Raw genomic sequence first — 13,763 nt, 5'->3', positions numbered from 1 at the left:
CGACCTGCTTAAATGCCAACATTTGAAAAGCGTTGTTGCGCAATTTCTAAGCCTGAATGACATTTTTCTTCCCTCTGATAGTGCACTTAGCCCAATGTACTGTTAATTTCAAAACACAAAGAGAATATTTTATTGCAGTTTTAAGCTCACTTACCACTTTGTTTAAGGTGACAATCAACTGTGGACTGGAAAGTGTGCGATTTATAATCCTTTAGCGTAGGCCACACAACGACGGATGAGCAGTTTTATGAAATGATCATAATATTGAAACGTCTTCGGCGTATAGCACAGAACGCAGGGCTGAATAATGTTACTTGAGAGGTAAGGCATTTCAGAAATAATGAATCTGCAGTTTAGGAGGAACTTTCTCCCCGACCTAGATATACTACTAACTGACAAGAATGGAAATACGCCATGGCTCGAAAACCTCATTCGTTGGTCTGCACAAGTAACACGCCGCATATACTATCGTCCGGACCATTTGAATCCATCTGAGTTTCGGCGTTTAAATCGGATTTACTGGCGAAGGCATTGCGCACTTTTTATGAACTACCTTTGTATTTTTACTTAATGCTCGCACGTACGCTCAAGTCCTCCGTAATTTGAGGCCACTCCGTGTGATTGATTCCTGGTGATTTTTTCTTTTCCTCTCAAATTTGTTGTTCTTTCTTATTCCTGTTAATGTACTGAAAAGTGGCGCATACATTAATTGTTCACCCCAACTCAGGTGACCGGAGCTGGTGAACGGAAGAAGGCCTTCGCTGTGGAGTTATTTATTAGAAAACATCAGCTGAACAGTCACAGACTATTGGACAGAAAAGCAAGATTCACATACGCATCTTGTTTTTTGCAAGCGTCCTACTGAACCTTCCTGGATATTAGCTGACCATCACTCAACTGTAAACGAATGCTAAAAAGTGGTTTCACACTCTCTGTGATGAATCTCACTTCCTATTAGACTCAATGCCGAGTTATGATAAACCATGCTATTCGCATGCCTCATCGGTAGTATCCACCGTTGCACACCTTCCCCTTTTAAAGGTCGCTGGCATGCCACCGATTTCCATTTACCCCCGTCAGGTCGGCCCCAGCAGCTTTTCTAATCGGCATTTCTTCGGATGTACCATGCCACTTCCGAAGCTGAGTCCCATTTACTCGTTTCAATCCCCAACCGCCTCGAGATGTATAGACGTTCACCTGCGGCCTGCGACGACAAACGGACCTCACCATCGACTGCCCAGCTTCCGCAACCCTAGTTCACTTCTTCCAGGGTTCTGATGATCCTTTAACTTGGCCTTCGCGCCCATGAGGAATGATCGTGCTTTTCTACCTGCCGTTTTCTACCCAGCACTTTCCTGAACGGCGGTTAAGTTCTCTCGAACTTTCCTTAATTTTTTCCTAGCTCCTCCGGAGGCAAGCGTGTTGCCGGCTACAATCTAATATCTTAGTAAACTGGAAGGCGCAGATGTCAGTAATACATCAGCATGGACGGGTACTGGCTTGTGGTTGGCTGTATGGAAGCACGATGAGTTAGCAACACCATCGGCAGTTCCACCTCCCAGTCAACAACTTTGGCCTTAGCCCCTCTTTGATGATTCCGTTGTTACAGTTGGTTGGACTGTTTGTTTTCGGGTAATATGGTGCCATCTTCAGGCGTCCGATGCCCGGCTTCTGCAAACAATTCCCAAACTATCTACTCTCAAAGAAAGGCCCCTATTCGGTTGGGATCATGTTTGGCACCTCATGGTTGGTCACAGCATGATGCACTACCGCTCTGCCGATCTTCGTCGCCCGTTGATTTGGCGCGACTGCCACCTCGACCAACCGCGACGGGTGTTCTGTCATTATCATGATATATTTATTTCCGCTGGTTGTCACCGAAAAGGGGTACGTGACATTAACAGGCGATAACTCGTTAATTTCTGAAACAGGAAAGGGTTCCATGGGTTGGGTTGCCTCCGTCGTATCCCATTGTATCAGTTTACAACGCCAACAGGATAGCCCATAATACATCACATCACTTTGCGTCCCGGGTCAGTAGGCCCTCTGCCGAAGTAGGTCTTACGTCTTGGCGCACCCTATGTGTGCTACCCCGTGACATTCGACTATCAGCTTCGGTCACAAGACGCGTGGCATCACTGGCAGCATAACTTCCAAATCGGTGGCGTTCCAGGAAATTATGTCGGCTTCATTCACACTCAGCCGATCAAAGTGACTCTGGAACGTTTCCAATTCCTTGTCTTCCCCTCAGCTCTCAATGACCCTTCAATCCAACAAGGCGGCTGCTATGTCCCGTGACACAGAATCCTGCCGTTGGACTTGCATCAATCTTCTGGAATTTAGTTCGATGATGAGGCTATTGACAGCACTGCTCGGGGGCCCCTATTCGGCCTCTATTCTTGACAGCCACTCAGCCAGGTGGTTCTCCTTCCCAGGCGCGTGCCAGACTGTCAACCGGAGTGCCCAGCGAGAGCGCAATCCGCGAGAACCTATGGTGGTAATTATTCACTCTAAGGGTTTGTGATTGGTTTCAAGATGAAATACTTATCCAAACGGATATGGCCTCTACTTATCCAGGGCCCAGATGATCGCTAAATATGCTTTTTCGTTGGTCGAGTACTTCTGCTCAGTATTAGTCAGGACACTACTGGCATATTCGATAAATCCATTCCCCTGCTTCGCGACTGCGCCAAAACCGCGATCACTAACGTCCGTTGCAACGGTGGACATCTCTTCGACCCTGGGCAGTTTGGAGGTCGGTTGCTTATCCTGCATCCGCACTTTGACGCGTTCAAAAGCTGCACGCGATTCCCAGGTCCATTCGAATTCTGATTTCGTCCGAGCACTTTGCTTATTGGAGCACAAATCGTGTTGAAATCTTTGACAAACTGGCTGTAATACGCAACCCGTCCAAGAAACCACCGCAGGGACCGCTTTGCATCGGCAACAGCGCGGCCCTCAATTTTTGAAGTAAGTGAACTTGTTCGTGGCCCACTTTATGTACAAACAGTGTCACCGAACTCCAAGAGGGCTGTGTCTTCGCATCATTAATCCACTTACCGGCCTCCCGAATATGCTTCAATACGGCCTTCAAGTGAACTGCGTTTTCTGACTATGAATTACTATACACGACAATATCATCTCCGTGCACGATAACATTCTCTAGTCCTTTCGTTGAACGAAACATCAATCGGCGGAATGTGAATTGTGCCCCAGACAAACAGCATCCATCAAGAGTGATACTGAGTGTTCGCAACCGTGAACGCCGTTTTCCCTCGGTCCTCCGCCTTGATAGGTAGTTGTCAGCATAGAGAACGCAAGTCAAACACCTTGAGGTGTCGGGAATGCTGGGTAGAATCGAAAATCTCCGCAACCAAAATGACAGCTTCAACCCGATTTGCGGTCAATTCATTGAAACGCCGAAAATTCACGCGAAACCTGTATTTTTCGTTCGCCTTCCTTACTCAGCTGAACAGTCACAGACTATTGGACAGAAAAGCAAGATTCACATACGCATCTTGTTTTTTGCAAGCGTCCTACTGAACCTTCCTGGATATTAACTGACCATCACTCAACTGTAAACGAATGCTAAAAAGTGGTTTCACACTCTCTGTGATGAATCTCACTTCCTATTAGACTCAATGCCGAGTTATGATAAACCATGCTATTCGCATGCCTCATCGGTAGTATCCACCGTTTATGATAAACCTATTCGCATGCCTCATCGGTAGTATCCACCGTTGCACACCTTCCCCTTTTAAAGGTCGCTGGCATGCCACCGATTTCCATCCATCCCCGTCAGGTCGGCCCCAGCAGCTTTTCTAATCGGCATTTCTTCGGATGTACCATGCCACTTCCGAAGCTGAGTCCCATTTACTCGTTTCAATCCCCAACCGCCTCGAGATGTATAGACGTTCACCTGCGGCCTGCGACGACAAACGGACCTCACCATCGACTGCCCAGCTTCCGCAACCCTAGTTCACTTCTTCCAGGGTTCTGATGATCCTTTAACTTGGCCTTCGCGCCCATGAGGAATGATCGTGCTTTTCTACCTGCCGTTTTCTACCCAGCACTTTCCTGAACGGCGGTTAAGTTCTCTCGAACTTTCCTTAATTTTTTCCTAGCTCCTCCGGAGGCAAGCGTGTTGCCGGCTACAATCTAATATCTTAGTAAACTGGAAGGCGCAGATGTCAGTAATACATCAGCATGGACGGGTACTGGCTTGTGGTTGGCTGTATGGAAGCACGATGAGTTAGCAACACCATCGGCAGTTCCACCTCCCAGTCAACAACTTTGGCCTTAGCCCCTCTTTGATGATTCCGTTGTTACAGTTGGTTGGACTGTTTGTTTTCGGGTAATATGGTGCCATCTTCAGGCGTCCGATGCCCGGCTTCTGCAAACAATTCCCAAACTATCTACTCTCAAAGAAAGGCCCCCATTCGGTTGGGATCATGTTTGGCACCTCATGGTTGGTCACAGCATGATGCACTACCGCTCTGCCGATCTTCGTCGCCCGTTGATTTGGCGCGACTGCCACCTCGACCAACCGCGACGGGTGTTCTGTCATTATCATGATATATTTATTTCCGCTGGTTGTCACCGAAAAGGGGTACGTGACATTAACAGGCGATAACTCGTTAATTTCTGAAACAGGAAAGGGTTCCATGGGTTGGGTTGCCTCCGTCGTATCCCATTGTATCAGTTTACAACGCCAACAGGATAGCCCATAATACATCACATCACTTTGCGTCCCGGGCCAGTAGGCCCTCTGCCGAAGTAGGTCTTACGTCTTGGCGCACCCTATGTGTGCTACCCCGTGACATTCGACTATCAGCTTCGGTCACAAGACGCGTGGCATCACTGGCAGCATAACTTCCAAATCGGTGGCGTTCCAGGAAATTATGTCGGCTTCATTCACACTCAGCCGATCAAAGTGACTCTGGAACGTTTCCAATTCCTTGTCTTCCCCTCAGCTCTCAATGACCCTTCAATCCAACAAGGCGGCTGCTATGTCCCGTGACACAGAATCCTGCCGTTGAACTTGCATCAATCTTCTGGAATTTAGTTCGATGATGAGGCTATTGACAGCACTGCTCGGGGGCCCCTATTCGGCCTCTATTCTTGACAGCCACTCAGCCAGGTGGTTCTCCTTCCCAGGCGCGTGCCAGACTGTCAACCGGAGTGCCCAGCGAGAGCGCAATCCGCGAGAACCTATGGTGGTAATTATTCACTCTAAGGGTTTGTGATTGGTTTCAAGATGAAATACTTATCCAAACGGATATGGCCTCTACTTATCCAGGGCCCAGATGATCGCTAAATATGCTTTTTCGTTGGTCGAGTACTTCTGCTCAGTATTAGTCAGGACACTACTGGCATATTCGATAAATCCATTCCCCTGCTTCGCGACTGCGCCAAAACCGCGATCACTAACGTCCGTTGCAACGGTGGACATCTCTTCGACCCTGGGCAGTTTGGAGGTCGGTTGCTTATCCTGCATCCGCACTTTGACGCGTTCAAAAGCTGCACGCGATTCCCAGGTCCATTCGAATTCTGATTTCGTCCGAGCACTTTGCTTATTGGAGCACAAATCGTGTTGAAATCTTTGACAAACTGGCTGTAATACGCAACCCGTCCAAGAAACCACCGCAGGGACCGCTTTGCATCGGCAACAGCGCGGCCCTCAATTTTTGAAGTAAGTGAACTTGTTCGTGGCCCACTTTATGTACAAACAGTGTCACCGAACTCCAAGAGGGCTGTGTCTTCGCATCATTAATCCACTTACCGGCCTCCCGAATATGCTTCAATACGGCCTTCAAGTGAACTGCGTTTTCTGACTATGAATTACTATACACGACAATATCATCTCCGTGCACGATAACATTCTCTAGTCCTTTCGTTGAACGAAACATCAATCGGCGGAATGTGAATTGTGCCCCAGACAAACAGCATCCATCAAGAGTGATACTGAGTGTTCGCAACCGTGAACGCCGTTTTCCCTCGGTCCTCCGCCTTGATAGGTAGTTGTCAGCATAGAGAACGCAAGTCAAACACCTTGAGGTGTCGGGAATGCTGGGTAGAATCGAAAATCTCCGCAACCAAAATGACAGCTTCAACCCGATTTGCGGTCAATTCATTGAAACGCCGAAAATTCACGCGAAACCTGTATTTTTCGTTCGCCTTCCTTACAAGCACAACCGGGTGGTTGTAATCACTGTTAACTTCTTCGATTATGCCATTTTTAACACCTCTTAAATTTGTTTATGGACCTTTCCCCTTGGATGGAAATCCCTCACTTTTCAGTCGGTATCCATTCACTGCTCTCACAGCCAGCACGCACGGTTTTTATTCAGCTTGGTTCCCCATCCGCCTCAGCGATACCCTCTGCTCCTGTGACAATCAAGCACAACTCCCTCTTTCCATCTATCCCGATAACGACCTGTATGGTAGCGCGGGTCACTGCGCTAATCGCCATTACCAGGGAAAAGGTAAGCAACCAAATGTTTCATCATGCAAAAGGGCATTGATTCTTCCAATGGTCAAGCATGCCATACTTGTAGCATCGGCTTGTTCTGGCGTGCCCGCGCGACTCCGTCTCGAGAGATGCAAGTTTTTCGAGAGTTGGACCGCACTTTCCTTCAGGTACTACACTGTTGAGTCTTCCCTGTTCTTCTGCTACTTAAACGTGGCCATTGGCGCCCCGGTCAAATTTCGTGCCAGATGCACCAGGTGCTCCACACTCAACTGGTCAGTCGCTCTTGCCTACCACAACTGAACTCAAGGCGCTGGCGAAATGACCAGACAGCAACTGCTGGCGCGCACTTGGTCCAGTCCCGGCAAGGCCCGACCCAGCGACCGCCGCATTCTGGCAAATAACACCGTCGGGTTACATTTTTCTTTCATCCTGACCGTTTTGAACCCCCTCGTAGCCTCCTGAGGTCGGCTGGTGTATCGAACCCTACTACAAGCGCTTCCTTCGAGGCGGCCCAATCCATCTTCCGAGGGTCTTCTGGCCTCATCAAGGGCTGCCTTCGCCCGGTCTCCGGAGAGGATCTTCAGAGCAGCCAACTTACCACTTTGGTCTCCAATCCAACAAACTCTGCAACCTCCTCGAAGTCCTCCAGGAAGGTCCGAACCTCCTCATCCTCGAAATGAACTTCATGGGATCTTCATTCTTATTCTAGTGACGGCACTAAACGAAAGGAACAACGAGTTTGCCACAGAGTTATTTATTAGAAAACACTAACTGAACAGTTACAGGCTACTGGATAGGGAAACAAAACTGTCATATGCATCTCGTTTATAAAAAATGAGTATCCGTGTTCTTCTGGAACGCGTCTTTCTGAAAGTTCATGGGTATTAATTGACTGCCATTCAAATGTAAGAGAATGCTACAAGGCGTTTCGACAGGTTCCATGATGGGTCTCACTTCCCAATAGACGCAAAGTAAGGTTATAGAAAACATATTACTCGTGTGCCTCATCAGTAGTTACTGTTACACTTGGCAGTTTAACAGGTCCCGTTTTTATTTTATGAACGCCCGTCCCAGATTCAAACCTGCATTGATGAACTATTTCTCGAGGTACTGCTGTAATCCGAATGAAATTTTCATCGCCTTTTAACAACGGCCTATCAAAACAACTACAACCAAAGAATCAACGTTGCATAAATTCAATAGATGGAGTTCAGTTGAATATTGTTTCTAGGACAAACACCGTCGTACGATAATTCAAACATGACTACTCTTAAATAGAATACTGTTTCAAAATATTTCAACATCGCTATCCTATCAGGAAGGAGGCTCAGATAGATTTGCAAACTTTAACTGGCCTGAGAAGTGATGACGCCTTAATAGAAAGTTAACAGGTCCGTGAGCTAACTTTCTGCACTGATCACATTCTGCACTCGGAAATCTTAAATACATACATGTATGCACTAATTATGCCGCCTCTTGCTTGTCAGCTAAAACAAGTCATTTCGCTGGGTCCGAGAGATTATTGGCCAGTTTCACAGATGCGCAGAATGCACGGGACGAAGGTGGCGGTTCACAACTCCTCTGCAAACAGCAAGAAAAATCATTCGGATGTTAATGCAGAAGATGGGCACATGGAATCCTCAATATCTGCATAGATTCACGTCCAAACTCAAGCTTAACCAAAGGAATCGAAGATATTTATTCATTCTCTTGCTATATTCCGATGAATGTTTATTTATATTTGTTGTGTGACAGTCTGTTTTTTGGTTTCCTATAATTTTTTCCATCCGGGTGAACTGGTTACTGCGAGGCTTAATGATCGAATTCACAGCAAAGGTCGTTTGCTTTATGCTGAATGAAAAGTAGTCATGTGCGCATAATTCTTCTGCAAAGGTTCCTGAGGTCGTCAAGAAGGCATATTTGCTATACAATATAATACTGCAGTAAGTGCGCTTATTTTAAATTCAACTGCTTTCATTCATTTCCGCTGAAGCATTGCTGTTAAAGAGCTATTTTTAGGAAGTGTAATACATTACCCGAATAGATGTGCTTAAAAGAGTTCCGATGTCGGTGTACTGGACTAATGTGGATTTTGCACGATTCCTGCACGGGAGAAAATGTGCAACCGATTGTCTTGCCTCCAAACAAATTACCAGGGTCCGTCTTTTGAACGAAGCGAGTGCGAATTTCAAGACAGCTCCATTGATTATAGATACCCCGTTGATTTGCTTGATGGCCTGTAAAACAGAACTCAGGTGGAGTTATTTAGGAATAACTTTTGAAGGAAAATGTTCGAAAAGTAATCGGAAGGTTTTGCAATCAACCTAATCGTTACCAGCAAACATCTTTGTAGAAACCCGTTGGAAACAACCAATGAATGATATCTTACTTGAGTCGTTAGACGACAGAGTCTGGGTCATTCAAGGAGGCCTCTATTTCCACTGTAATTGAGTGTTCGAAATTCGGTTTCACCCAGGTGTTTACTGAGCAAATGACAAATAAAAACTAGTAAGTCACTAATAACAAATTAATATAGTGATGAGACACTTCACCTGGATACAGCCTTGAATCAATATATCTCTTCTCTCTGTGCTGGATAATATCCAGTCGTTTCTTACAGGATAAGACAAAGGAATCTTCCCAGCGACTTCCTTCTGCCCGAAGAAGAGATCTCATGAATGTGTTGCTTTTCTGGGAGGAATATCATACCACAGCACTCCTTGCCCCACTGACGCTATTAAATCTGTGCCACGGGTTGATGCATCGCAATGACATCAACAATTGCAAGGCTGCAGTGGGCAGCTGCTACGCCACACGTTAGGATAAAACATTTCCATTTGTATTGGCCTGTGGCTTTATCGACAATGTACCAGGCGCGTTTGTTCTTTCAGAACACTGACACGGCGACTATGACGATCACATTCAATTGACAAGAGTTCTCTGAAACCAGTACTTTACGCCCTTTAGATCCCTCTACTTTGTGTCCCTGTAATGAGGTTGTTTGACTTCAGTGCACAGAGCCTAACCAAAAAACTCCTTGGCGCTTAAGGAAGCCTCTCTATCACCTGAAATCTTACATCAGTACGTCTTGGTGATTTCCGTAAAAATATTTCTCCACGACATATGCGTTGGTTCGCTATTTTGCTGCACTTGGCCTAAGTTCTTAGGGTGTTCGAATTAATGCTCTCAAGCTTGTTAAAGAAATGACCCCTGAAATCGCCTTTTAAATGTGGACCACAGGATACCGCTAACGTCAGTTGTATCAACAACTCAGAGGTTTGGAATGAGACTTTATTGGATTGAAGCGTGATGCTTTTCCGATCTACTCAGTAGAGGATCGAAGGTCTCGAAGTCCTCGAATCTTGTACCATCCATTGAGATGGATATGATTAAGTCGATCGTCCGTGGAGATGCAATAATCAAACACATTCTATGAACGAAACAGCAGTCTGGCACGGCTTTTTACGGTAAATAGAGAATTTTGGTGCAGGATGCTTCACGCAAAAAAACTTGGGAAATTGAGAACCACGCAGGCAGGGGCATGCCATAAAGCGGTCACCATGATAACGGTAGACGTTGTCACTCATCTCTGATGTTTATTGTAACGGCTAGGCCCTGGTCTATGTGCGGCGCTGAATACGAGGCCCCACCTATACAAAGTAACCTAATCCAATGGCCAACAGCGGTCTTTCATATCCATAACTATGCGCTATGCCGCTTATCTTTGCTACCTGTAGTAAACTCCAGGGCAATAACAATGCGATCCTGTAAAAATAAGGCATCAACTCTGCGTGAAAGCCTTATCAGACGGCCTGTCATACTCATTGCCGTGCTCACTGTCGTCTTACTTGGTTACTGCTAGGCTGTGTCCATGTGCGGCGTTAATCAGCCGGTAACCTTATCCAAACCAACCTTCCGCACCCGTACGTGTACGCACTTTTTCTTACCTTTGCTACTTAGTATTTATCCAAACCGGTGAATAAGAGGCCTAAACTATGCATACATACCTAATCTAATGGCAAACGACGGACCTAATACGAAGAACTGTACGCTATACAGCCTACATGGACTACTTTTCGAAACCGCTAGGCAAGTGCTTATGGGTGACGCTGATTAATAGTCCTCAGCTATGCACAACGTCCTAATCTAACGGCCCTAATCTAATCAACGATGGCCTACCATACCCATAACTTTCGCGCTCTTGCTTATGTCCGCTAGCTACAGTAAGAAACCAGGTCTGTATCCATGCGGGCTGATAAAAATGAAGCTCGAAGTATGCGTGATATCATAATAATAATAACGTTTATTCCCGACTTGTGGATGGCCCACCGTCTGGCATAATCGATCGTTTACAGTCAGAATGAAGCATGGCGGGGATTTGCGGGTAGGGGGGTTGCGCGAAAAGAGGACAATGTCATAAACGGTGGGAAGTATTCGATGAAATAATAGTAATAATAATAGGCTTCTCTCCCAGCTTGTAGGACAACGATGGCTCGTCATACTTCTAATTGAACTCGATGCCACCTGCCAAAGCTACTTATTGTAGCTGCCCGGCCCGTACATGCTCGTAGCTAACTGCAATGCCCCTACTATAGATACATAATAGCCTAATCCAACGGCCGATAGCGGCCGTTTATATCCGTACTTCGTCAACCTGCCAACCCTGTGCCTAAAAATACACAATCACATTTAACAAACCATTTTTCTGTGACAGTGTGACGTTTACCACAAAGGGAGAGGAATTTTTTATATCCAGGTAGCGAATAGTCAGCCCACTTTGAAGTTGCGCGGACGTAATTGGCGTGATTATTATCTAGGTCGTTTTGTGATTATTTCCAAATATGATACCGAAGGCAACACGTGAATAAACAAGACCTTCCAAAAAATTTCCTGCCATTTTTATACAAACAATGCGCGGAGCAAATGGCAGCCATTAGAATACGAATTTCGCGCACACAGTGAACACCGAGTTCATTTAAACAACTTCTAATAAAACTGCGGCCGCGTGTGGAAATTCAGAGCGCCCGAATATATACCATCAAATAAGGAAACGGTATGTTAAGATTCCTTCTTTCAAACAGCGGTTTCAGAGAAAGCTTGGCTGCGCGTCTGAGGCTCAGCACGTAAACATGGCAATGGATTCGGTTTTTAAGTAAAACTAACCAACCAGATCACGGGAACATGGCTGCTTCCTAGAAGCACTGACCTGCCTCCATGAATTTAGCAAAGTCTAGTTTCCTTATCGAGTGCGTGATATAATGATTTCAATTTGTCATCCACCGTTGTGTTGTGGTCCGTCATCTTCCAACTGTAACAGCAAGCGCCTGCTTAACCTGTCGCTTGGTAATCGCACTGTGAAATAAGTTTACTAAGAGGGAGGCTACCATAAAGTTTGCCACCTCACAGTTACAGATGGCTGTTACTAATGAGTTATCCTCAAAATCATTAGTCTGTCCTCCCTGGGAGCCAGTGTGCAAGGTCATAAGTTCCGTCGGTGCACCATGTGAAATCGGCCCAAAAGGCATTCGCCATTTTACGGATGATCCGACGCACCTTCTCCCGTATAACTCGCATGGACTTCCAAATGCTCTATGAGGCCTACGTCAGACCGCTCCTGGAATACGCCAACCAAGTTGTCTACTCAGGACGCACGAAAGACGTCACCTCCATTGAGCGTGACCAGCGAGCCGCCACGAGAATGGTTGCCGGCCTCAAATCCGTGGACTACGAAACGCGTCTCGCGATGCTTGATCTCTTTCCCCTGGAGTACCGTCGCCTCCGAGGGGACCTAATTCTTACTTACGCCCTGTTTGAACAAAGCTTGGCAAACAGGCTTTTTACCGTTGACCCAGCAAACACCCGGCGAGGACATAGTAAGAAAATTTTCAAGCTAAGAGCACACACATTCATCAGACAAATTTTTTTCATTTCGGGTAGTAGCTGCGTGGAATGACCTTCCTCCGACGGTTGTCCACGCTCCTTCTAGAACCCAGTTCAAGGCACTATTAGACAATTATTTATGCGAATCCTCGCGCTGGCAAGCATACTGCCCCGCGCTGAGAACATGAAGAGCAGTGCTACACCCTGTTTCACTTGTGCCTTTCAGGTGAACGACAGCCACTGACCGACAAGAACAAAAACGATTCGGGAAACTTGGGCAGAAGCCTCGATCCTGTGTATCAATCCGTGAATCCGTGACTCCGTGATTGGTTCATATTTCGACCAATCAAGCCAGGCATCCACTGGGTCCCCAGCTGGGTGGCGATATATCCCCGGTTCAGCGTGATGTTTGTTTATTTAGCGTGGCTTGCCTGCGGACATTTAGAGCATACGTTGACAGGGTTGCCAGACAAACAGGGATTTCCCTCTTGTGATCCCACTTCATAGCCGTCGCTAGACAACTTGCGCAGACGAATAACGCCTACACAGCACTTAATCTTGGATTGTGCGTGACCTCTTCAACACCAGGAGCATATTACAAAAGCGCATTGGCTCGTCTATGGAAAGTCAGATCTACTGGTAATCATTAAAACCTAGTTACAGGAGAGCCCAAACGATAAAGAAAGAAACCATCCTAGCTACAACAAATTTAGGTGTAAAAGAATGTCCACATGGGAGTGTACATCCTCATGTTAAATCTGGCATTCGCTACTTCCTAGCTGAAAGTTATCATAACGGTAGTGGACTATGTCAAGTCGACTCATCGAAATCCGCTGGGCCTGGTCGTTTCCATCCTGTCGGCGAATACATCCGTGACGGTGCTTTATAACAAGTTGCTGGAAGCTGGCGCACTACCGCAAGAGCGGAAGTACTCAGTTCTCAAACCATTTCCGGAAATTGAAGACAAGAGCCATCCTGAAAATCACCGGCCTACCCGCCTGACCCCCGTCGCCAGTCCTCAAAAAATAGTCAAGTCGATCTGTCCATTCCTCATAGGAGTGGCTACTCGAGTCCTACTCAATATGGGTTTTCTCGTAACTCGATCATGAGTCAGCAATCTACTCACCACCCCCAGATGAAGGCCATGGACGACGGACAACAAGTAGACTTTAGCAAGGCGTTTTATCGAGTGGCTCATCACGAACTAGTCAAAAGTTTGTGCGAGTACGGGGTTGGTAGAACATCCATGCTTTGGTTTCGTTCATTTTTCTTGGGACATGCTGAAAAGCTAAAGCAAACTACCACTACTTCACATTCATGGGCAAGTAGTGTTCTACAAGGAACTGTACTTGGGGCACTCCCTTTTCCCAACCACATTAACGACCTCCCAATCAGACTGAATTTCTGGAAG

At 46.5% G+C, this 13,763-nt stretch overlaps 1 protein-coding gene across 1 annotated transcript in view; it reads left to right on the top strand.

Annotated features, from left to right (window-relative positions):
• Nucleotides 1–13,763, top strand: part of T265_05254 (hypothetical protein) — a gene marked incomplete at both ends in the record, with an annotated part of 73,794 nt that overhangs the window by 29,538 nt on the left and 30,493 nt on the right. The window lies entirely within an intron of this gene.

The sequence above is a fragment of the Opisthorchis viverrini genome, assembly GCF_000715545.1.
Source record: "Opisthorchis viverrini unplaced genomic scaffold opera_v5_97, whole genome shotgun sequence".
Taxonomy (NCBI): Eukaryota; Metazoa; Platyhelminthes; class Trematoda; order Opisthorchiida; family Opisthorchiidae; genus Opisthorchis; species Opisthorchis viverrini.
The sequence above is the reverse complement of the archived record's forward strand: the minus strand, read 5'-3'. Positions and strand labels throughout refer to the sequence as shown.